The sequence below is a fragment of the Akebia trifoliata genome, chromosome 2 (genome assembly GCF_017979445.1).
Source record: "Akebia trifoliata isolate Shusen 1 chromosome 2, ASM1797944v1, whole genome shotgun sequence".
Taxonomy (NCBI): domain Eukaryota; kingdom Viridiplantae; phylum Streptophyta; class Magnoliopsida; order Ranunculales; family Lardizabalaceae; genus Akebia; species Akebia trifoliata.
The window spans coordinates 20,876,449-20,902,208 of record NC_141376.1 but is presented as its reverse complement, the minus strand read 5'-3'; the positions used below and the strand labels follow the sequence as shown (position 1 = coordinate 20,902,208).

Sequence of the window (25,760 nt, the reverse complement as noted above, 5' to 3'; positions counted from 1 at the left end):
TCTCCTATTGCCTTACAACAGCAGAATCATGTACTCATCCCATCATGTGGCATATATAATAGACACGTGTATGCTCTGGATTCAATGGCATGTCCTTCACTATACTGTATGGATATCACAAACCCTCTATCATGTAAGATACAGGGAATTTTTAGGATGACAGTAAAACAACCTCCCACCTCGAGATTTGTTGCACTGATGATGCAGGTCTTCCGATCATCTTCTCTACCTTAGAGAAAATAGTTAAAGCATAGATATTTGACTAGCACACAAACTTTTACTCACAACACACCAATCCTTATGAAATTAAAACCTACATATAATCAGTGTGTTATAAGTAAAAAAAATTGTTATGATAATAAAAGCTCTTTTAATATCCTTTTGGTGTGCCTCAGGAAATCAATTGTTGAGGCAGTCCAATCCATTGTTTTAAGATTATATCTTCATGGTTTAAATTGAGATTTTTCTTGAACAATAGTACCACCAATGGTGTGGTATTAGAAAAAATTGGTCTGGCAATAGTAGCTCTCTAAATTTAAAAGCTCAATAATTACACTCGTTAGGATAGGACTACTCCCAATAACCAAAATCCAAACTCTTTTACAAACCAACAAAGATGAATTAATGTCCTAAAGTTGGACATACACCAACGAGGAAAGCCAACAAAGATGATCCAGTATAGCTCTGATACATTTCCCTTATAAACAATGGGAAATGGTATGTTCTAGATTCTCTGATTTTGATTTTACCATCGAAATGGTGGGATTCAGTTGTTTATACGAGGGCCCATCAAGAATAGTCAAACATCAAAAGAGAGTATGTATCATCCTACAAACACAAAACATTAGCTCTTCATTATTATTAAAACTCGACTTCTTGTTCATTTCTTTATATATATTTTGCACCTAGAAGATAGTATAGATAGGCATGCATCGACACGCTGACATATTTGAACACATCTTAAAACCTAAGGTTACTGGATCATGTTCCAATGATTTTATACCAAAAAAAAAAAAACAAAAACAAGATGTGTAATCAATCTATTCCATAAGCAATCATATAAGGGTGAAAGCGCCCTCGATCCGCGGGGTGTGCAGATCCGCTTTTGACCCTTGAGGTTTGGGAGTCGCCACCTAGTTATTATGGTCTAGGAACCAAACTGACTCTAAAACGGATAAAAACTAATCTACTACAGAAATTCTGAATCCGGGGATCATGTTACGGGGTTGGAAGGTGTTAGGCACCAACCCCGCCCGGCCATTGCCGGTCTCTACTTATCCCAAATAAATCTACATCACTAATGACAAACCTAGATTAAAAATAATAATAAAAAAAACTTACCTTCGATCTGCAAAAGTGTTATTCCCTTAGATCTGGTGAAAACGGCTCCTTGTACCGTATTCCTTACTTCGTTCTATCTCCGGATCTGATTCCTGATCTCCGAGGTAAGGTATCTCCTTCTTGGATCTGGGTGCTTTGAATTTTTTGTGGATTTTTGGGATGTTTTTGAGAGGTTTTTGGGTGTTTTTTAGACTAAAATCGGAGTAGGGGTGTTAGGGAAGGAGTTAGGGCTCCAAAATTAGGGTTTTGGGGAGGTTGTGGAGGCTCTTCACCTACTTTTTCTAGGGTTTTTTCTTTGATACGAAAATAGGGTGTGGAGGCTCCTATTTATAAAGTTTTTAGAAGCATTAGGGTTTAATTAGGGTTTCTTTTAGAGTTTTAATTAGGGTTTTGACTTAGTCTTTAGGGTTTTAGGGTTTTGACTTTAGTCTTATAAGATTGACTTGATTATTTTAGATTAGGGTTTTGATTTTAGGGTTTTGACCTTAGTCTTATGAGATTGACTTGATTAGTTTAGATTAGGGTTTTGATTTAGGGTTTTGACCTTAGTCTTATGAGATTGACTCGATTAGTTTAGATTAGGGTTTTGATTTAGGATTTTGACTTTAGTCTTAGGAGATTGACTTTAATACTTGACTCTAGTCTTACTTAATTGACTTTAATTTTGACTTTAGTCTTATTTGATTGACTTTAATATCTTGACCTTAGTCTTGCTTGATTGACTTTAAATTTTTGGAGAACCCCCCTCTATTATATCTTTGATTCTTTGGACCCCCAAATGGAGGGGTCCTTAAAGAAATATCTTGCGAACCATCAACAATTTTTCTTGAAAGCCTGATTGATCAATTTTTTGGTTTAAATTTTATAATTAATTTTATTAATGTTTCACTTTACATTATTTAATGATTTATTTATTAATTTCTAAATTTTTAATTATTAAAATTGTGAAATTACCATTTTGCCCTCGGAGAGGATTTTTTACGTTTTAAGTCGTTTTTCAATGTTCCAGGATGTTTTGGAATCAGTTTTTCGTAATGAATTCAATGGGAATGTTGGTTTTTGTCATTTATGAAGTTTTTTGTATGAAATGGTCGTGAACTTTATGAGGGGTATTTTCGTAATTTTGTCAAATTTTATGAAAATTGGCGAAGTGGTTTACTTGGTTTCGATTTGTCGTTTTATGTGTTTGAGTGGATTTTCCTAAGCGTAATGCAGGCTCTAGGGTTGTTTTGATGTTAGGGGTATTTTGGTAATTTGGTCATTTTTAGTGATTTTTAACGTGAAGCTTCTTTTTGGTCTGCAGGATGATGATTTCTATGTTTCTGGGGTAGTATTTTCCTAGCGTAGTGTGGTTTCTAAGTTTTGTCAGTTCGAGATACCTCATCCGGATTTCTGAAACATATCTGGTAACAAAATAAAGCATTGGAATAGACATCCATCATTGGGAACCTTTGCGATCGGGTTGACGACTTGATTAATCAGGCGGATGCAAAAATGGGGTGTCTACAAAGGGTTTGTTTTCTTTTCTTATTTTTAAGGGGAAAAAAAACTTTTTGAGTGAAACTTGAATCTCACAATAACAATATCTTAAGACACAGCTTATGCTGTAAAAGAAACATATCTTCTACAAAATCAAGTTTTGTTTGGGTTTTAGGGTTTAAGTCACAGTTTTCATTATGAAAGAAAGTCTCCAAAGCAAGACACCCCATCTGTTAATAGCGTACAGAGAGGGTCCTGTGTTTATTGAAGTAATCATAAAAAAAATATCCATATAGAATACATTAGATGCAAAGAGTTCATAAATATCTAATAAGGAATGGAACAAAAGATACTCATATTCATATAGTAAAGTCAATTGAAAAGATTGAGCATGAGAAACGACGAGAAAGAATCTGAAGTGCCTTAAATCTTAAGGATACGACTCGAGATAGCTAGCCACATGAGCAATTAAAAACCAATAAGCCACGTAATTACCTCTATAGGTTGTATGTATGTATATATTTTGTATTATTCATAGTTGAAAAGGGTTCCATATAACTGAATAAAGGAAAACGAAAACAGGGATCAATCCACTAATAGATCACCCATGCAATCACGAAACACTATAGACTCTAACAAAAATAAATTACTCAGTCCACAAGAGGAACAGAAATTGAGAAAATAAATTATAAAATAACAGGAAAATACCATTATTTCATTCCCCATTTTCCACGGTTCCTGGTGTAAATATCAACAAATGGAAAACACAAATCAACATATGGCAATTGCAAGAAACCAGATAAAACAGGAAGAGCAAAACCCTCACTAACCTCTGAAAGCATCAAAAGACTTGGTACATCAATAAAACAAAATCCTCTCCTCTCCTAATCTTTCAACTTCTGAAGAAGGACAAAAATTTGGAAAGCTTGACCACCAAAAACGAGAAACATCAATTGTGGGGAATATCATCAATCAAAAAGGGAATAACGAATAAAAGCTAACCTGTCTCAAGAACACCACTCTCTTGCATTTTGAAACATCTGTAACCATTGGCTGGGGCCTTTTTCTCCACATCCCAGTGCTTTGGATAACATGGGAACTACCACATCAAGAAGCATCTCTCAGGATGTGGCATCATAGCCAAGTGCCTCCCATCCAAAGAACAATAAGCTGCCACCCCAATGGGGACCCATTCTGATTGAAAGGATAAACCTCAGTCGTCCTCCCATTATCATCACAATATCTTACTGGTGCCAAGTCAAACTTAAGGATGCAACCTCGAACACTATCATTAGGGAAATATGTCCTCCACTCACCATGGGCAGCCCACACACCTAATGCATTTCCTTCCATTCCTTCAAACATTATAAAAGTTGAATCCCTCTATCATCACACTCGTGAAACGTCTTTCAAATCGGCGAGACTCATTGTGGATAAACCGAGGCTATGATGGGTCGCCACCCACACCGAGGACTCCCCTATCCTGGGATCATAGGACCCATCCCAATAAAGCCATGAATCGGCACCCATTGCAAACCCCAAGACTGAAGGTATCAAGCATGTTGTAGATTTCTTGGAATTGGGTTAGGAGAGGATCGTTGAATCGGATAGAGGCCGACCAACCTTTTGCGGAGTCTAGCACATCGGCGTAACTTTAACCTCCAACAAATACAATCCCACGGAGCTCATGAAGAGAGATGACACCATTCAGGAAGTTTGACATTGTGACGTCCAAAGGTTCGAAGCGAGCAAAATAAAATGCAGCTGACATTTCCCTATCCCCATTGCAGCCTTCCTCTCGAATTACGACTACTTTTGGTTTAGAAGGCACTGCCAACCATTTCTTGTCTGTAAATTCGGGAGTAAAAGACAAAGCCCAAGAAGGTTCGTGCCTACTATTTAATCCCTCTTTCTCTGACTCTACACAGGAAGCCAATCTCTAGAACCCCCTCAAGTTGGAAACTGGTTTCTTCCCACATGTCCCTAAGGTGGGAAGTTTCCTCTTTCAATTGAGTTGCCCCATTAATCTGTAATTCTATTGTAAGTGATGTAGTCACCTGCCCAATGACCTCAGAATAAATGTTGGCTCCACTAAGCTCTTCCCTCACTTTATCTAAGTTAGTTTCGCTAACCTCAAGAACAAGGCCTAGCTCTTCTGCAAAGAGTTCTTGGAAGAGACTTTCACCATGTGAATACAAGTCCAAGTAGACTCCACATTTCCCAGTGAACGCCATTTCAAAAATACACACAATCAGCCCACCATCACTAATATCATGACCTGCAGAGATTAACCCCACTGCAAGCAACCCTAGCACAACCTCAAAGACACTTTTGAAATAAGGGACATCATCAAGGTCAGGGCACTCATCTCCATCTTGGTCAAAAAACTGAGCAAGAGCAGACCCGCCTAACCGCCGCTTTCCATCAGCCAAATCAAGGTGAAACAGGACACCATCATCTCCAAGTTTTAAGTCAGGGGTCACTGTTAATGTTATATCCGGGCAACTGGCATATACACTGATGACAATATTTCCAGGAGCCTTAACGACCTCTTCAAATGCAAGGGATGCCATAGAAAGACTATGCTTCCCGCCGTCTATTGCGATACCAAGCTTGATCATTGCTTCTGAAAGAACAGTAGCAACATCATAAATCGCTGCTCCTTCCCCATCAAGCTTGGCAGCATACATCCAATTCCCACTAGCCTTAACATCTGAAAAAGAAGTAATCTTAGCCCAAACAAGATTTGTAAGTGCTTCCCCTACAGCTAGTCTCGCCATGGCTTTTGGATCTAGCAAACCCTTGATAGGCTGCCCACCAATAGCACACGCACCCCCGATAAACTCAGTATATGTCTGAGCAATGACTGAAACATCAGAAAGAGTAAGTTGCAAGGGCCCAACTGTCTCCTGTTGGGCCACAAGGCCTGTTACTCAACTGCCAACTTTGGTCGTCAAGAAGCGTTTTGAACAAACTGAAGGAAGCCTTAATACCCTTTTTAGAGCATCCATTAACGTGACCCCTGGGGCAATATCAAGTGGCTCCCGTGCTTGAATTGTTCAAGTGAATTCAAAGCATTTCCGCGGCATGTCTCCAAGAACCTACTCTAGTTCAAGATCCACCGCTAGAGGGGGAGGAGGGAGCCCACCCGAATGAGAATGTTTGGCAGCTAAGCTGCTTACTAACACAACCCGTCCTTAATTGTTAATAGTTCCAACAACAGCCATGTAAACCCTTTCTCTTTCACAAATTGATTGTAACAGGTAACGGCTTCAGGATTCACCAATATCGCATCTTGTTCCTGGTACTCCGCACCCCATATCTCTAAAACTGACAAGTATGGTCACCAACCACAAATGCACAGATATCAATCTCAGCGCCATTTGGGTAGATTATTTCCTTGAAAACATTACAGTTTCCCCCTGCACCCTGATCGTGAAAACTGATAATTGGGTTGTTCTATCCCATCTCAACACAACCACGGACGACACGATATAATTTTGGAGCTATCTCTGCATCCCCTCATTGTACAGCATTAAAGTCCAAGTCCGCATCATTCTGACCACTAACCATGCTTGATGCAGCCCCAACTCTCATTCCAATCCGATATGCAGGGCCTCCTATCTTCACGACCAGCATTCCAATCCCGGGCTCTCATTTTGTTATGTGGGTGTGATCAATCAGCCCAATTCCTCCACTGAGCATGATTGGCTTCAACCATTCCCGTCTTTCTCCACTTGGGAGTCTCATTCCAAAAGTTCTTGTATAACCCTGAATCAAGGGTTCTCCAAATTTGTTCGCATAATCTGATGCACCATAGCCATTGCTTGCCTCAATAAGAATCTGAGGCGGAGAGGCCAAGTTTGATGGGTACTTGAATGTTGGATCTTCCTATGGAGCGTACGAACCTTCAATGTAAAGATTCCCAAAACAATAACCAGCTGTGGAAGCCACGACAAAAGAACCCCGTTCTATCGCATGTGTGTTCGTTGTGCGACCCTTGGCTCTTGTCTCAGCACGAGGGTAAGGTGCCACTGCACATGGAAAATTTGTGAGTCTCTGCTGTAAATAAGATATCAAAGTCACGAGTAGTTGTGCTCAACAGAGATGTCAAACCAAGTTGGATCAGGCGCAATTGGTTTACTTCAAAGCCCTTGATTGCACTTGAATTATCCTTGAAGCCTAGCACAGAGTTATTGAAGTTGGCTTTCAATATACTTTTCACAATTTGCATGAGAGTATTACTCATGGGCTTTCTATCTAAAACGATTTTCCCGTTAAAAAACCAATGCCTACCATGTTCACTATTAGACTGTGCAATATCAAAGAGTTCCACAGTTGTTGGGTTCCGCTTGATGTCTTCTCTAAAATGCTTCGTTTAATATTGTAAGTCTTGTTCATCAAACGCTAGACCCATTTTCTGATTAATCTCCTTCAATGCTTCCCGCCCCCTTTCCATAACTGGGATGTACCGAACTTTCTCCAAAATCACACTCGTCTTGAAAGATGTGAGCTTTTGGGGATAGACACATTCCGTCATCCGATCATTAAGCATCGCAGCAAACTCGTTAATTTGTTGTTCCTTTACCACTCCACTTCTCGAACGAAGATACAACATGTACCGCCTTGACCTCACTAGGCGAGTGATTTCCGTCAGTCCACACGCTTGGCAAATTGATACAGCATTAGCAGACTATGCCGTAGTAAAAGACAAATAGGGCCCAACCTCAACTACAACAGCAGAAACACCTTTCTGACTTTCCTTCTCAAGGAAACTATCAGTCCCCAAATTCTCAGGCTTAAACGTCTCTCCCAGTAGCCACATAAGGACTTCAAGCTTCTCTTTTGACAACTCCAAATTAAGTCCAATATTAAAACATTGTTCAGCCTTCAAGGAAACAATCTGGTTCGAGAGTTTCATCTGGACGACTTCAGAAGTTCTGCACTTGCACTGTTCTGAACCAATGGGATGCGATAATAATGTATAACCTTCTCAGCTGAACTTCCAATCTTAATTGATTCTTCATCTACAGAACTGCTCACAACTCTTGAAACCAAAGCTTTGGGAACTACTGCAAGCATAACGCTCTAAACAATGCCTCTATTAGAGATCCCAACCAACGGGATTTGTCTATTTCGAGGAACCCTAAGCAGACGACACCTCTGTTTTCGATAATTTCTTTGCAAAAATAGATTTTGCCTCCTTGAACCCATTAACCCAGTCATTGTAGTTCACACTAGTCGGGAGAGTTTGCAATCTCATATCATCAACGTCACACTTGCAGGGAATGTTCTTATGCAACTTGTAGCGATAGCCCCTGTACTGTCGATTTAATTGTTGATATATTGCTTCTTGGATGTGTGGCATTTCAGTAAGAAAAAACTCTTGCTGCACAATATTGTATGAAAAAGTAATTACATATGCAAGGTAGTAGCATTAAATATAATTAGAATTCTTGAAAATGACACATAAGTTATTTTAATTTAAATTACATACCCTCGCAGCATGCCACATTCTTCTTGAATGACCTTCCATTTCATAAATTGGAACGAGGTCATTTATTTTACAATAATACCCAACTCAGTGATTAATGATTGGGCATTGTTGCCAATAACTCGCATAAGGTTCTTAGGAATGTCCACCACTAGTTTGCCCCCTGTGCACCTTTTTTTTTCATAATGTAATACCTCGGGTCTTCCTCCTCTTTTCTTTTCAGATGTGCATGAACCTATGAAGTTAAAATACAATGATATTTATTAAATTTCATAAACATGTGCGTGTATTTACATAACTAATAAAAAGATAAATGCATAATTTAAAATGATATTTAACATACCAGCATTGTTGACGGAAACCTCACTTCGAGAAGATGCATCAGCTTGTGTAGGGTTTGAAGATCTTGCCTATAATATGGGCTGCTCTATTTGTTAAGGTTCCCCTATTCAGGCTCCTCCTCGACTGCCTCCACCTCTACCTTTGCCGACCATATCTGTAGTAAGGATAATAAAGTTTAAGATGGTCAAAGAAAAAGCAAACCAGAACGATTATGTACAAATAGCTATCCCCTATTATATCTCTTGAATACATAAATATCTTCAGAATTAACTAGTATTCAATTGCTTGAGTTAATCAGTTTCTAAAGTTGAAGTTAGTATTCTAAGAATCCAGGGATTTAGTTTCAAGCATTTTGTATGCAGGTGGCACAATTTCATCACCCTTTCATGTTTAAAGAAGCTAACTGGACAGAAGATATTTTAGCAAATATTTTCTTGTCTCTAGAAGAGCTTATTTTGTTAATTCTCCGAACAAACTAAGAGAGGACAACATAAATATGAACACATGTATTTTAGTATTGTTAGTAGTATAGTCTGTAGCGCCTAATCTTTTTTCCTCTCATTTTCCCTTTTTACTTTTTCTTTTTCTTGTTGCGGAGGGTGGTCTCAGCATTTACAGTTCAACCCAGATACCAAAACAAATATCTTTGTAAGCTCTATAATAAAAATTTAATAAAAAAAATAGGGTCAACATAAAATATTGCAATCAAAACAGATTCTAATCTCTTTTTCATTCCTCTTGTCTTAGCATATAATTCAATATACTTCTAATCTAATTATATTGTATTCTAATAATTTGTAATTGTAGTTTCAATAAAATTCAGACACATATTCTAATCTTTTACTTTTGTCTTAACCTATAGTCACCAACATATAATTCTAAGCTCTAAAACAGATATTTCATTGGAGAACTATAGAATCAACATAGAAAACCAGAAGAATAGGTTGTGCATTCAAGTTTAGCTTACCCAGAAAAAAAAAATATTTGAGTTTTTTAAACTAATCAGAAGAAACTATTCTGGATGAACTGCTAGTTTACACTTTTCTCCTTTGGCTGGCTTTCTTCTTTTAAGTACACCATCAAATTATGACAAACAAACTGGCGTAGGCCAAAGGGTATTAATTCTCTTGTGAGGAGGAAGTTCAAAGGATACACACTGATGCCCAACAGTGGTTATGCCTTAGACAAGAAGATACGACATTACCTCCCCAATGGCTTCAAGAAAGCACCATAATTTCATGCATGACACACAGAAAGACTTGTGGACTTCTCTAGAGATGAACAATGAGCTGTTGACATGCAGTGAAAAGGCAAAGTAAGGAGGGTGAGTAGGGCTAGAAACCATCTTTCATACAGGGATCATAAGTTTGAAATAAGAAAACTAGTTTCAACCCCGTGACCCTCTTATATACATAGTTCTCCCCATCTCCAACAGACCGGTCTTTTGGATTAGTTGGTTCGTTAACAAATTCTAACTTGTAAAGTCTAATCTTTGAAAAAGAATGCACGCAAATCAATCGAATGAATCATGCATATTCAATTAAATAGGAACTCCTTGATTGAAATCAGATGTAAGGAATTTAAGGATACTACTGACTTACCTGCCCAGTGTAAGAACCAAAGGCAATGCCATCGGTAACGAACTTTGGAAGAGAACATGCAGTCAAAGGATGAACATTATGTGTTGCATCACCAATAAGAACCAAACTTATCAAAAATTTCGGCAGTGAAAAATTAGACCTCAAAGTATGACTGGACTACCTAAGGGCATCAATTAGTAATGATTTTAAAAGTGTCAATAACCATCATTTGAATCAATGGCTACCTTCTGAATGACAGTGGACTATCCGCCATCACAGAAAAGAAATGTCACTACTGAAAACAATGATATTCATTAGTGTTATAACTTTAGAGTCAAACATTCACAAGTCAATGATAACGAATTTGTTAAATCGTCTCTTCACATTCCTCCTTATTAAACCTTAATTCGCAATCTTATCAACATAAAGAAACTGAACCTTAAGTCCTGCTCAAACTTAAGGACTATGGTTCCTGGTTTAGTATAAATCCCATTGTCGCTTGAAGAACTCGACCTATCAATTAAATATCAAGTGGGTCCCCATTCACATGCCCCTTTAGAGATGCTGGACAACCATCCTTATGGTCAAACCTGGTGTTTACCTCATGTATCAAAAATAGATCAAGATCTAGGGTGTGTTTTATTAAAATGGAATGGATTTCTATATGGCATGGACTACTACATCAAGAGTTTAAGTTTCCACTATCATTACTAATCTATTTAACAAGTTTTAGGGGTATTGCTTTGCGTACCAGGAAACCCTATTTGAAACTTATGTAGACTCAAAGAAGAAGAAAAATTAGAAAGTGAGATACAAATGAGAGAGGAGGAATTTCAGATTCGCCAACAATGATGGATGAAAATAGTGAAGTGGGTGTATATTATCCAACCCTTTCTATTTTTCATAATAATAAACACTAAAAAAAACACATTTTCCCCTTGATTAGGTTTTTTGATACCCTCTCTCTTACCCACATTTGTCCAAACATCGCGAGTCCCAAAAAGATAGATAATCATTAAAGTGGGTAGAGCCTTGAGCTTTCACTTGTGATATTTTTTATATAGGGCCTGGTCATGTGGCCCATTTGTGCCCAGTATAAGCTGGATTTTAGCCTCAATTTTCTAGTTGTAGCTCCTATGTTATGCTAGCTCCTATGTTACTTAGCGTAAATGGGTGATTTAAACGAACCAAGGAAAATGCTTTCTATACAAGTGGATGTATATAGGAACCACAATCAAAGAAAATCTACTAGTACAACTACTATAACAAACTAGAAACAAAAATAGTGCTTTCTATACACCAATAAAAAATATAAATAAATAAATTAAATGAGATAATAAGCAACTCGAGGAAATGTAGACATACTTATTGATGAAGCATTCTATGGTTAATCTCCACACATGCAAATTCTATTTTATTTAATTTTTTCTCAAGTTATTCTTATTGATAAAATGGTAAAAATGATAAATTATAATGCTGTCAGTTTTAATTCAAAGATATATATTTTTATTCTAGTGTGCTGGGATTATACCTATCATTGTCTTCTTGTTAATGTTCAGTTGTTTTTTACTTTCCACCAATAAATCAGAAAGCTTCGTGAGTTTATCAAAATATTGAACTATGATATAGCCTAGTTGCAACAATTCAAACATTTCTCAAACTAAAGTACAAATTCTAATGTGAAATGAAAGATTATTCTCCCAAAAGTCAAGAAGAATGTAAAAGGATGTAATAGTGGGGGGAGATGAGTAGCAAACTACAAACAACGATAAGGATGTTATACACATTACATAAAGCTATTGCTCTCACTACCATCGTTAGTGTTCATTTCATCCACCTCAATTTCATAGTCACAGAAGGAACAATCATCCTTACTTTCATCAATAATGAAGGTATCAACATTCTCATCTTCCCCTTCCTCGAGCATTACAAGATTTTCCTCAACAAGTGTTAGAGGAATATCATCTCTTTGCCATGCCACAAAATCATCGTCACTAATATTCAATGCACTAGTTAGACCATAAGACTCATTTTGTTGGTATGGCTCGTCATCACAGATTGACACTTCATCTTCTGGTACATCGTACGAGTCTCGAACTTGTGTCATCATTATGACACACCAATCATTGCCTAACTTACGGTCTTTGACATAAAAAAACTTGTTCAACTTGAGACGCCAACACAAATGGCTCATCGGTATTCCATCTCCTTGTGATATTGAAGTTGGTGTAATTCTGTTTATCTATGTTAACTCCTCTACCATTGTTGCCAACGTCCCACCAATCACACTTGAAGAGAAAAACATGGTTATCCACAAAATAATCTAACTGAACTATGTCAGTCAAGACACCGTAGTAATCGTTGTCCCTTATTTCATCATATCCCTTTATGACCATGCCACTATTTTGAGTATTTCGATATATCTCTAGGTACCACAATCTATGTTAAATCTCCTATTGCCTTACAACGGCAGTATCATGTACTCATCCCATCATGTGGCAAATATGATAGACACGTGTATGCTCTGGATTCAATGGCATGTCCATCACTAAACTGTATGGATATCACAAACCCTCTGTCATGTAAGATACAGGGATTTTTTAGGAAGACAATAACACAACCTCCCACCTCGAGATTTGTTGCACGGATGATGCAGGTCTTCCAATCATCTTCTCTACCTTTGAGAAAATAGTTAAAGCATAGATATTTGATTGGCACACAAACTTTTACTCACAACACACCAATCCTTATGATATTAAAATCTACATATAATCAGTATGTTATAAGTAAAAAAAAATTATTATGTTAATAGAAGCTCTTTTAATATCCTTTTGGTGTGCCTCAAGAAATCCATTGTTGAGGAAGTCCAATCCATTGTTTTAAGATTATATCTTCATGGTTTGAATTGAGATTTTTCCTGAACAATAGTACCATCAATGGTGTGGCATTAGCAAAAATTGGTCTGGCAATAGTGGCTCTCTAAATTTAAAAGCTCAATAATCACACTTGTTAGGATAGGACTACTCCCAGTAGCCAAAATCCAAACTCTTTTACAAACCAACAAAGATGAATTAATGTCATAAAGTTGGACATACACCAACAAGAAAAGCCAACAAAGATGATCCATTTTAGCTCTGATACATTTCCCTTATAAACAATGGGAAATGGTATGTTATAGATTCTCTGATTTTGATTTTACCATCGAAATGGTGGGACTCAGTTCTTTATACGAGGGCCCATCAAAAACAGTCAAACATCAAAAGAGAGTACGTATCATCCTACAAACACAAAATATTAGCTCTTCATTATTATTAAAACTCGACTTCTTGTTTGTTTCTTTATATATATTTTGGACCTAGAAGATAGTATAGATAGGCATGCATCGACATGCTAAAATACCTGAACACATCTTAAAACCTAAGGTTACTGGATCATGTTCCAATGATTTTATACCAAAAAAAAAAAAAAAAGATGTGCAATCAATCCATCCCATAAGCAATCATATAAGGGTTTGTTTTCTTTTCTAATTTTAAAGGGGAAAAAAAAACTTTTTGAGTGAAACTTGAATCTCACAATAACAATATCTTACGAAAGACACAGCTTATGCTGTAAAAGTAACATATCTTCTACAAAATCAAGTTCTGTTTGGGTTTTAGGGTTTAAGTCACAGTTTTCATTATTAAAGAAAGTCTCCAAAGCAAGACACCCCATCTGTTAATAGCGTACAGAGAGGGTCCTGTGTTTATTGAAGTAATCATAAAAAAAATATCCATATAGAATACATTAGATGCAAAGAGTTCATAAATATCTAATAAGAAATGGAACAAAAGATACTCATATTCATATAGTAAAGTCAATTGAAAAGATTGAGCATGAGAAAACGAGAAAGAATCTGAAGTGCCTTAAATCTTAAGGATACAACTCGAGATAGCTAGCCACATGAGCAATTAAAAACCAATAAGCCACGGAATTACCTCTATAGGTTGTATGTATGTATATATTTTGTATTATTCATAGTTGAAAAGGGTTCCATATAACTGAATAACGGAAAACGAAAACAAGGATCAATCCACTAATAGATAACCATTACAGTCACGAAACACTATAGACTCTAACAAAAATAAATTACTCAGTCCACAAGAGGGACAGAAATTAACAAAATAAATTATAGAATTACAGGAAAATACCATTATTTCATTCCCCATTCCACGGTTCCTGGTGTAAATATCTGCAAATGGAAAACACAAATCAACATATGGCCATTGCAAGAAACAAGACAAAACAGGAAGAACAAAACCCTCACTAACCTCCGAAAGCATCAAAAGCCATGGTACTTCAATAAAACAAAATCCTCTCCTCTCCTAATCTTTCAACTTCTGAAAAAAGACAAAAATTTGGAAAGCTTGACCTCCAAAAAGAAGAAACATCAATTGTGGGGAATATCATCAATCAAAAAGGGAATAACGAATAAAAGCTGCCCTGTCTCAAGAACACCACTCTTGCGTTTTGAAACATCCGTAACCATGGGCTGGGCCCTTTTTCTCCACATCCCAGTGCTTTGGATACCATGGGAACTGCCACATGAAGAAGCATCGCTCAGGATGAGGCATCATAGCAAACCCCAAGACTGAAGGTATCAAGCCTGTTGTAGATTTCTTGGAATTGGGTTAAGAGAGGCTCGTTGAATCGGATAGAGGCCGACCAACCTTTTGCGGAGTCTAGCACATCAGCGTAACTTAAACCTCCAACAAATACAATCCCACAGAACTCATGAAGAGAGATGACACCATTCAGGAGGTTTGACATTGCGACGTCCCAAGGTTTGAAGCTAGTAGAATAAAATGCAGCTGACATTTCCCTATCCTCATTGCAGCCTTCCTCTCGAATTACGACTACTTTTGGTTTAGAAGGCACTGCCAACCATTTCTTGTCCGTAAATTCGGGATTGAAAGATAAAGCCCAAGAACGTTCGTGCCTACTCTTTAATCCCTCTTTCTCTGACTCTACACAGGAAGCCAATCTCTGGAACCCCCTCAAGTTGGAAACTGGTTTCTTCCCACATGTCCCTAAGGTGGGAAGTTTCCTCTTTCAATTGAGTTGCCCCATTAATCCGTAATTCTATTGTAAGTGATGTAGTCACCTGCCCAATGACCTCAGAATAAATGCTGGCTCCACTAAGCTCTTCCCTCACTTTATCTAAGTTAGTTTCGCTAACCTCAAGAACAAGGCCTAGCTCTTCTGCAAAGAATGCTTGGAAGAGACTTTCACCATGTGAATACAAGTCCAAGTGGACTCCACAATTCCAAGCGAACGCCATTTCTAAAATACACACAATCAGCCCACCATTACTAATATCAGGACCTACAGAGATTAACCCGACTGCAAGCAACTCTTGCACAACCTCAAAGACACTTTTGAAATAAGGGACATCATCAAGGTCAGGGCACTCATCTCCATCTTGGTCAAAAAACTGAGCAAGAGCAGACCCGCCTAACCGCCGCTTTCCATCTGCCAAATCAAGGTGAAACAGGACACCATCATCTCCAAGTTTTGAGTCAGGGGTCACGGTTAATGTTATATCCGGGCAAGTGGCATATACACTGATGACAATATTTCCAGGAGCCTTAACGACCTCATCAAATGCAAGGGCTGCCACAAAAAGACTATGCTCCCCCCCGTCTATTGCGATACCAAGCTTGATCATTGCTTCTGAAAGAACAGTAGGAGCATCATAAATCGCTGCTCCTTCCCCATCAAGCTTGGCAGCATACATCCAATTCCCACTGGCCTTAACATCTGAAAGAGAAGTAATCTTAGCCCAAACAAGATTCGTAAGTGCTTTCCCGACAGCTAGTCTCGCCATGGCTTTTGGATCTAGCAAACCCTTGATAGGTTGCTCACCAATAGCGCACGCACCCCGGATAAACTCAGTATATGTCTGAGCAATGACTGAAAGATCAAAAAGAGAAAGTTGCAAGGGCCCAACTATCTGTTGTTGGGCCACAGAACCTGTTACGCATCTACCTATTTTTTTCGTCAAGAAGCGTTTTGAACAGACTGAAGGAAGCCTTAATACCCTTTTTAGAGCATCCATTAACGTGACCCCCGAGGCAATATCAAGTGGCTCCCGTGCTTAAATTGTTCGAGTGAATTCAAAGCATTTCTGAGGCATGGCTCCAAGAACCTAGTTCAAGATCCACCGCTGGAGGGGGAGGAGGGAGCCCACCCGAATGAGAATATTTTGCAGCTAAGCTGCTTACTAACACAACCCGTCCTTCACCGTTGATAGTTCCAATAACAGCCATGTAAACCCTTTCTCTTTCACAAATTGATTGTAATAGATGACGGCTTTCAGGCTTCCCCAATATCGCATCTTGTTCCTGGTTCTCCGCACCCCATATCTCTAAAACTGACATAGTATGGTCACCAACCACAAATGCACGGATATTAATCTCAGCACCTTTTGGGTAGATTATTTCCTTGACAACATTACAGTTTCCCCCTGCACCCTGATCGTGAATACTAATCATTGGGTTGTTTTACCCCATCTCAACACAAGCTCGGACGACACGATATAACTTTTGAGCCATCTCTGCATCCCCTCATTGTACAACATTAAAGTCCAGGTCCGCATCATTTTGGCCACTAACCATGCTTGATGCAGCCCCAACTCTCATTCCAATCTGATATGCAGGGCCTCCTATCTTCACGACTAGCATTCCAATCTCGGGCTCTCCTTTTGTTATGTGGGTGTGATCAATCAGCCCAATTCCTCCATTGAACATGATTGGCTTCAACCATTCCTGTCTTTCTCCAATCTCGGACAACATAAATATGAACACATGTATTTTAGTATTGTTAGTAGTATAATCTGTAGCGCCTAATCTTTTTTCCTCTCCTTTTTCCTTTTTTGATTTTTTTTTCATGCTGGGGAGGGTGGTCTCAACATTTACAATTCAACCCAGATACCAAAACAAATATCTTTGTAAGCTTTATAATAAAAATTTAATAAAAAAATAAGGTCAACATAAAATATTGCAATCAATATTCTAATCTCTTTTTCATTCCTCTTGTCTTAGCATATAATTCAATATACGTATAATCTAATTTTATTGTATTCCAACAATTTGTAATTGTAGTTTCAATAAAATTCAGACACATATCCTAATCTTTTACTTTTGTCCTAACATATAGTCACCATCATATAATTCTAAGCTTTAAAACAGATATTTCATTGGAGAACTATAGAATCAACATAGAAAACCAAAAGAATAAGTCGTGGGTTCAAATTTAGCTTACCCATCAAAAAAATATTTGAGTTTTTTAAACTAACCAGAAGAAACTATTCTAGATGAACTGCTAGTTTACGCTTATCTCTTTAGGCTGGCTTTCTTCTTTAAAGTACACCATCAAATTATGACAGACTAACTGGCGTAGGCCAAAGGGTATTGATTCTCTTGTGAGGAGGAAGTTCAAAGGATGCACTCTGATGCCCAACATTGGTTATGCCTCAGACAAGAAGATACGACATTACCTCCCCAATGGCTTCAAGAAAGTACCATAATTTCATGCATGACACACAAAAAGACTTGTGAACTTCTCTAAAGATGAACAATGAGCTGTTGACATGCAGTGAAAAGGCAAAGTAAGGAGGTGAGGGGCTAGAAACCATCTTTCGTACAGGGATCTAAAGTTCGAAATAAGAAAACTAGTTTCAGCCCCGCGACCCTCTTATATAGATAGTTATCCCCCTCTCCAACAAACCGGTCTTTTGGATTAGTTGGTTTGTTAACAAATTCTAACTTGTAAAGTCTAATCTTTGAAAAAGAATGCACGCAAATCAATCGAATTAATCATGCATATTCAATTAAATAGGAACTCCTTGATTGAAATAGGATGTAAGGAATTTAAGGAAACTACTGACTTACCTCCCAGTGTAAGAACCTAAGATAATGCCATCGGTAACGAACTTCGGAAGAGAACATGCAGCCAAAGGATGAACATTATGTGTTGCATCACCAATAAGAACCAAACTTATCAAAAATTTCAGTAGTGAAAAATTAGACCTCAAAGTATGACTGGACTACCTAAGGGCATCAATTAGTAATGATTTTAAAAGTGTCAATAACAATCATTTGAGTCAATGGCTACCTTCTGAATGACAGGGGACTATTGAAACTGAAATCCCTGCAACCAGCACATATAGGTCTGATCAGAGAAACATGATAAAATCATAATTATATCAAATGGTCAAAACCCAAAATCAGTTTCATTTTATTCACACCATAACATAAATAAGAAAAAAAGGATTAACATACTTCCAACATCACAGAAAAGAAATATGTCACTACTGAAAACAATGATATTCATTAGTGCTATAACTTTAGAGTCAAACATTCACAAGTCAACAATAACGAATTAGTTAAATCGTCTCTTCACATTCCTCCTTATTAAACCTCAATTCGGAATCTTATCAACGTAAACAAACTGAACCTTAAGTCCTGCTCAAACTTAAGGACTATGGTTCCTGGTTTGGTATAAATCCCATTGTCACTTGAAGAACTCAACCTATCAATTAAATATCAAGTGGGTCCCCATTCACATGCCCCTTTAGAGATGCTGGACAACCATCCTTATGGTCAAACCTTGTGTTTACCTGATCTATCAAAAATAGATCAAGATCTAGGGTGTGTTTTATTAAAATGGAATGGATTTCTATTTGGCATGGACTACTACATTAGGAGTTTAAGTTTCCACCATCATTACTAATCTATTTAACAAGTTGAAGCCTGCATTTTAATCTTTGTGCACCCAGAACCTTGTAAATGTTAAAGTGAACAATTTACAAACAAAAGCCTGCATTTAAATCCTTGTGCAACAAGAACGTTGGTTGGTTAGCAAAATTTGGCTTACAAGCTCCTACTTTTACGGCACATCTAAAATAAATAAAAAACTTGTTTTCTACATTAAATTCTATGCAAGACAATTTTACTATTTCAATTAACATTCTTTTGGGTTTTCCTTTCACTATTTTGGAACCTTCAACTTGAGGTTAAACTTTTTAAATATAATATTCCTCAGTGACGAGTTTAATTTTAGAAGCAACTACAACCTTAGGAAAGTCATTTTTGTTAATTTAAGCAGATTAGTAGTCTAAAAGTTTTACAAAGATTCTAATTATTTAATTTTGATTGGGATAAAAAACTATGTAATAACTCAACATGAGTTGTATTTTTCAATACTACAAAGCTTAACCAATTCCATCGACCCAATCCCCAATAGATGAAATGGGGAAGAGATGTTTCCAACCAGTACAAAATTTATGCAACAAACGTTAATTTGGTAGCTAATTCATGTAGGGATTTTAGGCATGGCTTGAGACGAAAGCAAATTGAGGAACAATATTCATTCAGTCGATCCTAAAGTTCCAAGGTAAGGTATTCATGATGATGAAGATGACACGCTAATTATGATGATAGTTACAACGGTGATGATAATGATGATAAAAGATGAATGATAAATGATGAACGATGAGGTTCATCTTCATTGAAAACCTATCCTAAAGATTTTAAGTCAATAAACAAATCTTGTTCCTCCATTTCATTTTGCCCAAAGCCACACTCTTCAATTATTTTAAGATTAGTTATTACATACTTTCATTATCTCAATTAACGTTCTTTTGGATCTTCCACACACATTTTTAGAACCTTCAACTTGCATATTCCCTCTAATTGGGGGGAGAGACCATATGATCTTTCATGAAAGTTCCCAAACCATATCAAACGACTTTCCCTCAGTTTATTGCCTATTAGAGCTCCTTTCACATTTTCTTAAATTCATTTCTTATTTCATCTTGTCTACGATGATGTTGTTTGAGACTTAGAAGTACCAAAAACAGTTTCATCTTTCCTCTCTTCTTATTTCATATTTCCTCTCTTCTTACTTCTGCAAACACTTCATCTATTGAAGGAAGTGGTTTAGTACCAAGAAGACGTCCCCGAACTTCATCAAGGTTTTTGTTGAGACCAACAAGAAAGTCGTGTATCCGTTCCTTATTGATAGAATTTTGATGGTGTTCTCAGTAAGTAGTGCACCATTGAAACTTGTCAAAGAGATCAACCACCTACCAAAGTTCTGTGAGAGAGTTGTAATATTGAGTGACATCCATCTCACCTTGGGTTAGCATCCGGGCTCTATTTCTCAATTCGAACAATTGGACTGAATTTTCTAGGTCAAAATATTGCACCAAGAAAATTTTCACCTATCTTGTCCTCCATGGAGTTGATTAGCCAAGCCATAACCATGGAATTTTGGGCATCCCACGTTTTGAAAGAAGCATCAGTAGTAGCTGGTTTTGCAGCAGTCCCCTCAATGAACCCAGACCTTCCTCTTCCTCAGATTACCATTTGAACTGAGAGTGACCATTGTAGATAATTTCGTCCATTGAGTTTGTGAGAGGTGATTTGAAGAGAAGACATATCAGAATAAGCAGTGGGGGCTATTGTGGGGTTAGATTCAAAGGTAACCTCTGAACAATTACTGCCGCTAGCCCCAGTGAAAGCCGATTTGTACATGGCTTCTCTCAACCAAGTTTAAGCTCTGATACCATGTGAGCTTCTTAGGAGAGAATTTTAGCACTACTGGAATTATTTCATTCCTCTTTTTCCCTTGTAAAAAACATGGTTACAGCCCTTAGAATAAATAGGCTGACGACTACAAATCAGCCCCTAAGAACTAGGAACAAATAAAGAATAAACTAGGAAAAATCAGAATCAGATCTGTAATAATATCCCAACAGATCTGGAATAATATCCCAAAGGATAGGATCTCATTTTCAGCTTATTTGAATTAAAGTCTATCCCTAAAAATCAGGATACAACTATCTACAGCTGATCTGATTCTTTCTACAGCATTAAAGTGTCATTTTATTTACAGATTCTGAATTTTAAATATCAATTTCTATCATTTTATTTTGACAACCAAAATCAGAATCTGACAATCTAAATCAAACATTAAACTAAAATACACAAATGTCATATACCATCTAACATTTTTCCCAAACCAACCATGATATACATACATATATATATATATGTCTAATGGGAAATTATCATTTGAAAAAGAAAAAAGTAGTCATGTTTTGTAACTGCTGAGAAAACTGTTTTCTTGGAAAAATCAATAATGGTCATGGCAAATAGATTTTTAAGAAATTGTTTGCAGATGCTTAATTACATAGGAAAGTTTTTTTAATAAGAAAAAAAAAAAAAAAGAGGTAACTAAAATGTTAAACTATTCATGTAAAGTTACCAACTCATCATCAACTTACAAATACAAAAATGCTGGTTTCGCCCATGCAAAACGAAATTATTAGTCTAAATTAAAATTCATCCACGGATCAACACGCACCTTGAAATGATCTCGAATATCTGATCCCTTGGTCTTGCAGGCTGAAAAAATAACATTAGAAACATGAGATGAGAACACAAGAAGGATATGACCTACACTAAGTAATAAATCTTAGCATAAGCACAGTATAAACCCTAGATAATATTCAAATTTATAGGCAAATCAGATCAAAGGTGACACCATAAGAATCAATCAAATGTAGTGGGAGCACAATTAAAAGGCAATCAAATTGCGAATGATCAACCTAGATAGGAAATACCTTTCCAAGATTATCATTCAATTGAAGTGCATGCATAGATTTCATGGTATAAGTTAGAAAAGAAGGCATGTATTTCACAATTTTATTTAACATGACCAAAATGAAGGGCTAGTTAACATGACCATAATACAAGATTATCATTCAATTGAAGTACATGCATAGATTTTATGGTAGAAGTTAGAAAAAAAGGCATGTATTTCACAATTGTAGTTAACATCACCAAAATAAAAGGCTAGAGTAAAATACAGGGATAAAAAACGGAAACAACAACAAAAACAAAAACAAAAACAATAACAAAGAAGCACGAAAAGACCTTAGAGTTCTACCACCACAAGAAAACGATGACTAGTGTTGCAATCATGAACAAATCCTTTAGAAATCCTTTAGAAATCTTTTAGATGTAACTTTACTTGGGCAATCAATAAAACCACAGTGTTTTCACTCACTAATTTACTATGCATATTTATAATGGAGAACTTTTAACTTAAGTACATCATAAAAAAACATGAATAAGAAGGGAATGATGGATGCTCAGTTACTAAGGCAGTGAACCAAAACAAAGCAACTTGATTATAACATTGGAAAATTTTAATTGTTTCATACATATATTTTTTGATACCTATGAAAATGTGTACAGGATGGGAAGATGGTTACATAACAATGAGTGTTTTCCTTAACTAATACATGTTCTATATTTTGTGAGAATAAAACAAGTTGCACTAACAAATTATCATTCCATCCACCAGGCACAATATAAGATGCCCATTTGTCATTTTGATCCGCACATGATGTTATACTAAACACACTTGATGCCCAAATTGCTAGATCTTCTTGCCCCCAGTGATTCCTAGAAACTTCAATAAATTTTGATCCGTATGTGATGTCATACTAGACATTTCTATGGAATCTTAAGTTGTGAATTAAAAGCTCCTCTACTTCGATGCAACGAGCCTCTGCATTCAGACTTGTACAAAACTTTATTTTCACTTGAACAAGAGAAATTATATTCCTAACCATAATTTATAATACTTTTAACACTTGAAAGCTTTGAAGTGATAGTTTTGGAGTTATATATAGTTCACTATGTTAAAGGCTATGATCTTATGCAAGCATCCTCAAACTTAACTTTAGTTGCTGGAACTTTTTCATGGTTCTAGAAGTAGTGACATTGAAGTCGATTGACAAGTTGTGTGCTCGTGCAATATCAACATGAAAGTGGTGCCTAGTTGGAACAAGCCTGATTGTGATAAAATATAGCTTTATTTGGAAAGCGTAAAAACTATGGTGATTTATATGCTATTTCTCCCACAAGATGTTCCAAAAACTTCAGTGATTTATATGTTATTGCTACTGATAACAATGGCGGAAAACAAAATCTGCTACACATAGATAAAAATCCTGGCTCGATCCCTGATTCTAAGACTAGTTGACAGCCTCTAGCTCATTAGTCTATGTAATATTAGTATACTACTACTATTATTTTGAGATCCTTAGACTACTAAGCGAAGTGCTTTTGGAAGTTTGGGCATGATTCTCTTGTCATCTGTAATCTATAATAATAATTTTTTATTAATGTGTCTGGAATCAAACTGAAAAAGGTTCCATTAAATAAGCTAAGAATATATAATATATTACAATGGTAAAACAACTAGATAACTAATTTCAATAGTTTCACAATCAAACAAATAAAACAGGCTCATAAATAAAACCAAAACTAGCCCAAATCAGGAAAAAAAAATGCAGACAAAACAGATTCAAACCCCATTATCACAAAGAATTACTTACTTGATTAATCCAATTGGGGATCTTCATAGAAGACTGGAATGAAAGCGAGTGCGAAAGGCAAGCAAGAATTGAGTTCGACTGAAACAAATGATTAACTGAAATATGGTTTAATTCTAAAAAAATTAGATAGAAGTCTTTTAAATTGAAATGAAACGATAAACTCACCTGAAATCTGATTTTGTCCAAAACGTGGTTGAGATCAGAGCTAAAGTATCCTAATCTCAACCAATGTTGTATAAATAACTTATACAATCAGTAATTTAGGTTTTATGGATTCAGAATTGTAAAGCTGAAAACCCTAAGATTGATACTTTAAAAATAGAGAGTGAGGAGAGAAAGGAACTCACCGAGATTTTGAACCTTCAACCTCTAATCGAATACCCACAATTGAAACCAGAAACCACAGAATGCAAGGGCGGTTGATGCTTCAATACCCAAAAAATCAGATTTCCTCAAAAATACGAATAAACCCACAATCAATGGCTCAAAATCAGATTTGTAATCCTACGAGATCTGAAACAATGAAGAAACCAAAATCGATGATAATTTTGAGTGATTTTGTAGTAATGCGAGATCTGAAACAACGATGAATCCTTTGGAATCCTCAAAGTCGGAGAGAGAGAGATTGAAATTTGACGAATAGATCTACAAGTGTTGACAAGTGGGTTCTTATACGTATACGAGGAAAGATGATGAAAATCAAAGAGAGGCTGATATTTTGGAGAGAGAGTCTCGTAGACGATGAAAGCTCACAAAGTTGGAGGGATCCAAAAATGACTTTGGCTTATATAGTCTGAACTCTAAAGTGGAGAGCGACCAGATCAACAGAAGGAATCTTAAAAGAAGCTTAAAACAGTTTGCGCCCAGCCCTCGCATGGTTATAAAACAAATATATAGTAACGGTCAGGGACAAGACCCTCACTATGCAATGTCGCTAAAAGTTCATTTTCCTATAATGCCTCTTGATGAGTCTAGAACAGTCAACTCCACTATTCCTCTCTTTAGTACCCTTATCTCTATCATTGACCCCATAACTTCTACCCTTTTCCACCCTTTGGTGACGAGGAGACAAGCTCCTACTTCTTCTACCTCTAGTGTATCTTCCTCGAGAACTTCCTCAATTTCTTCATTCTTCTTCCAAAGAACTCTTCACACCATTGTCCAAGAGCAGATATGATAAATATCTTGATGACTAAGCACAAACAAGCTACATGTGTCCTAGTTTTTTTTCTTAAATTTTCTATTTCACGGGTTCAACCCAAACTGAAAATTGATGACTGACTTAAAAAAATAAATAAATAAAAAAAAGCCTAGATCTAACTAAGTGAAAGAACTTCAAATGGATGGGAAGTATTACAAGAGACGCCCAAGCATGTCATCTTGGCTAATCTTATCAACTGTAATTTGTATATGTTGCGGTGAGCTTTTGTTCCTTTCTCTAACAAGGATTTTGTTTAAGTAATTTATATATGTAAGGGTAAATTTATTAGGAAAGATTTGTTTACAAATTGATTCTATAAATGAATTGCCAAATCAACAAATTCTTCAACATTATATTCATATCAAGACTCTTCATTTCAGATGTTGTATGTGACAGTATATCAAATATAGATGGTCGGTTCTCTATGTTTATTGACCAGAACTTTAAAGGGGTGAGGAATTTCAAGGATTCTACAATGTTTGATTTTGCTGGGACATAAAACACTTCGCTGGAACGCTAGACAGTCTAGGTTTTAAACCCTTTTTGGTAAATTAAAAAGAAAAATTGATAATTAACAAGAAAAACAATCCTTTTTTGGTAACTTTCCCATAAATAAAACCCTTAATTCTTTAAAGGCCTTACAGCAATAAACAAAAATCCTAGCATGCATGCAGACATAGAACATGCATACACAACACCATTCTTGAATTTCAAAAATACATTTCAATCTATAGTATTACCTTCATCTTCATCAGTGCTTCAATTTTTTCTTATTTAAATTAAATTAAAGAAAATAAAATTTGAGAAATCTAATAAGATGCAAAGAAAAAAAACTAATTTGAAGACGAAGGGAGAGGAAAAAACCTTCGTTTT

The 25,760-nt window shown here is 36.5% G+C and overlaps 2 pseudogenes across 1 annotated transcript; both read right to left on the bottom strand.

Moving 5' to 3' along the window:
- Window positions 1-1,117: 1,117 nt before the first annotated feature.
- LOC147409896 (putative phosphoribosylformylglycinamidine synthase, chloroplastic/mitochondrial pseudogene) lies at window positions 1,118-24,023 on the bottom strand (annotated as a pseudogene). The gene is made up of 9 exons (XR_015175466.1): window positions 23,687-24,023; window positions 21,643-21,683; window positions 18,388-18,423; window positions 18,165-18,205; window positions 14,544-14,612; window positions 14,424-14,464; window positions 8,658-8,810; window positions 3,651-8,549; window positions 1,118-3,558 (listed from the first exon to the last, which is right to left on the bottom strand). The product of XR_015175466.1 is annotated as a putative phosphoribosylformylglycinamidine synthase, chloroplastic/mitochondrial pseudogene (transcript).
- On the bottom strand, window positions 14,663-16,330 carry LOC147409897 (putative phosphoribosylformylglycinamidine synthase, chloroplastic/mitochondrial pseudogene; annotated as a pseudogene).
- Window positions 24,024-25,760: the final 1,737 nt, after the last annotated feature.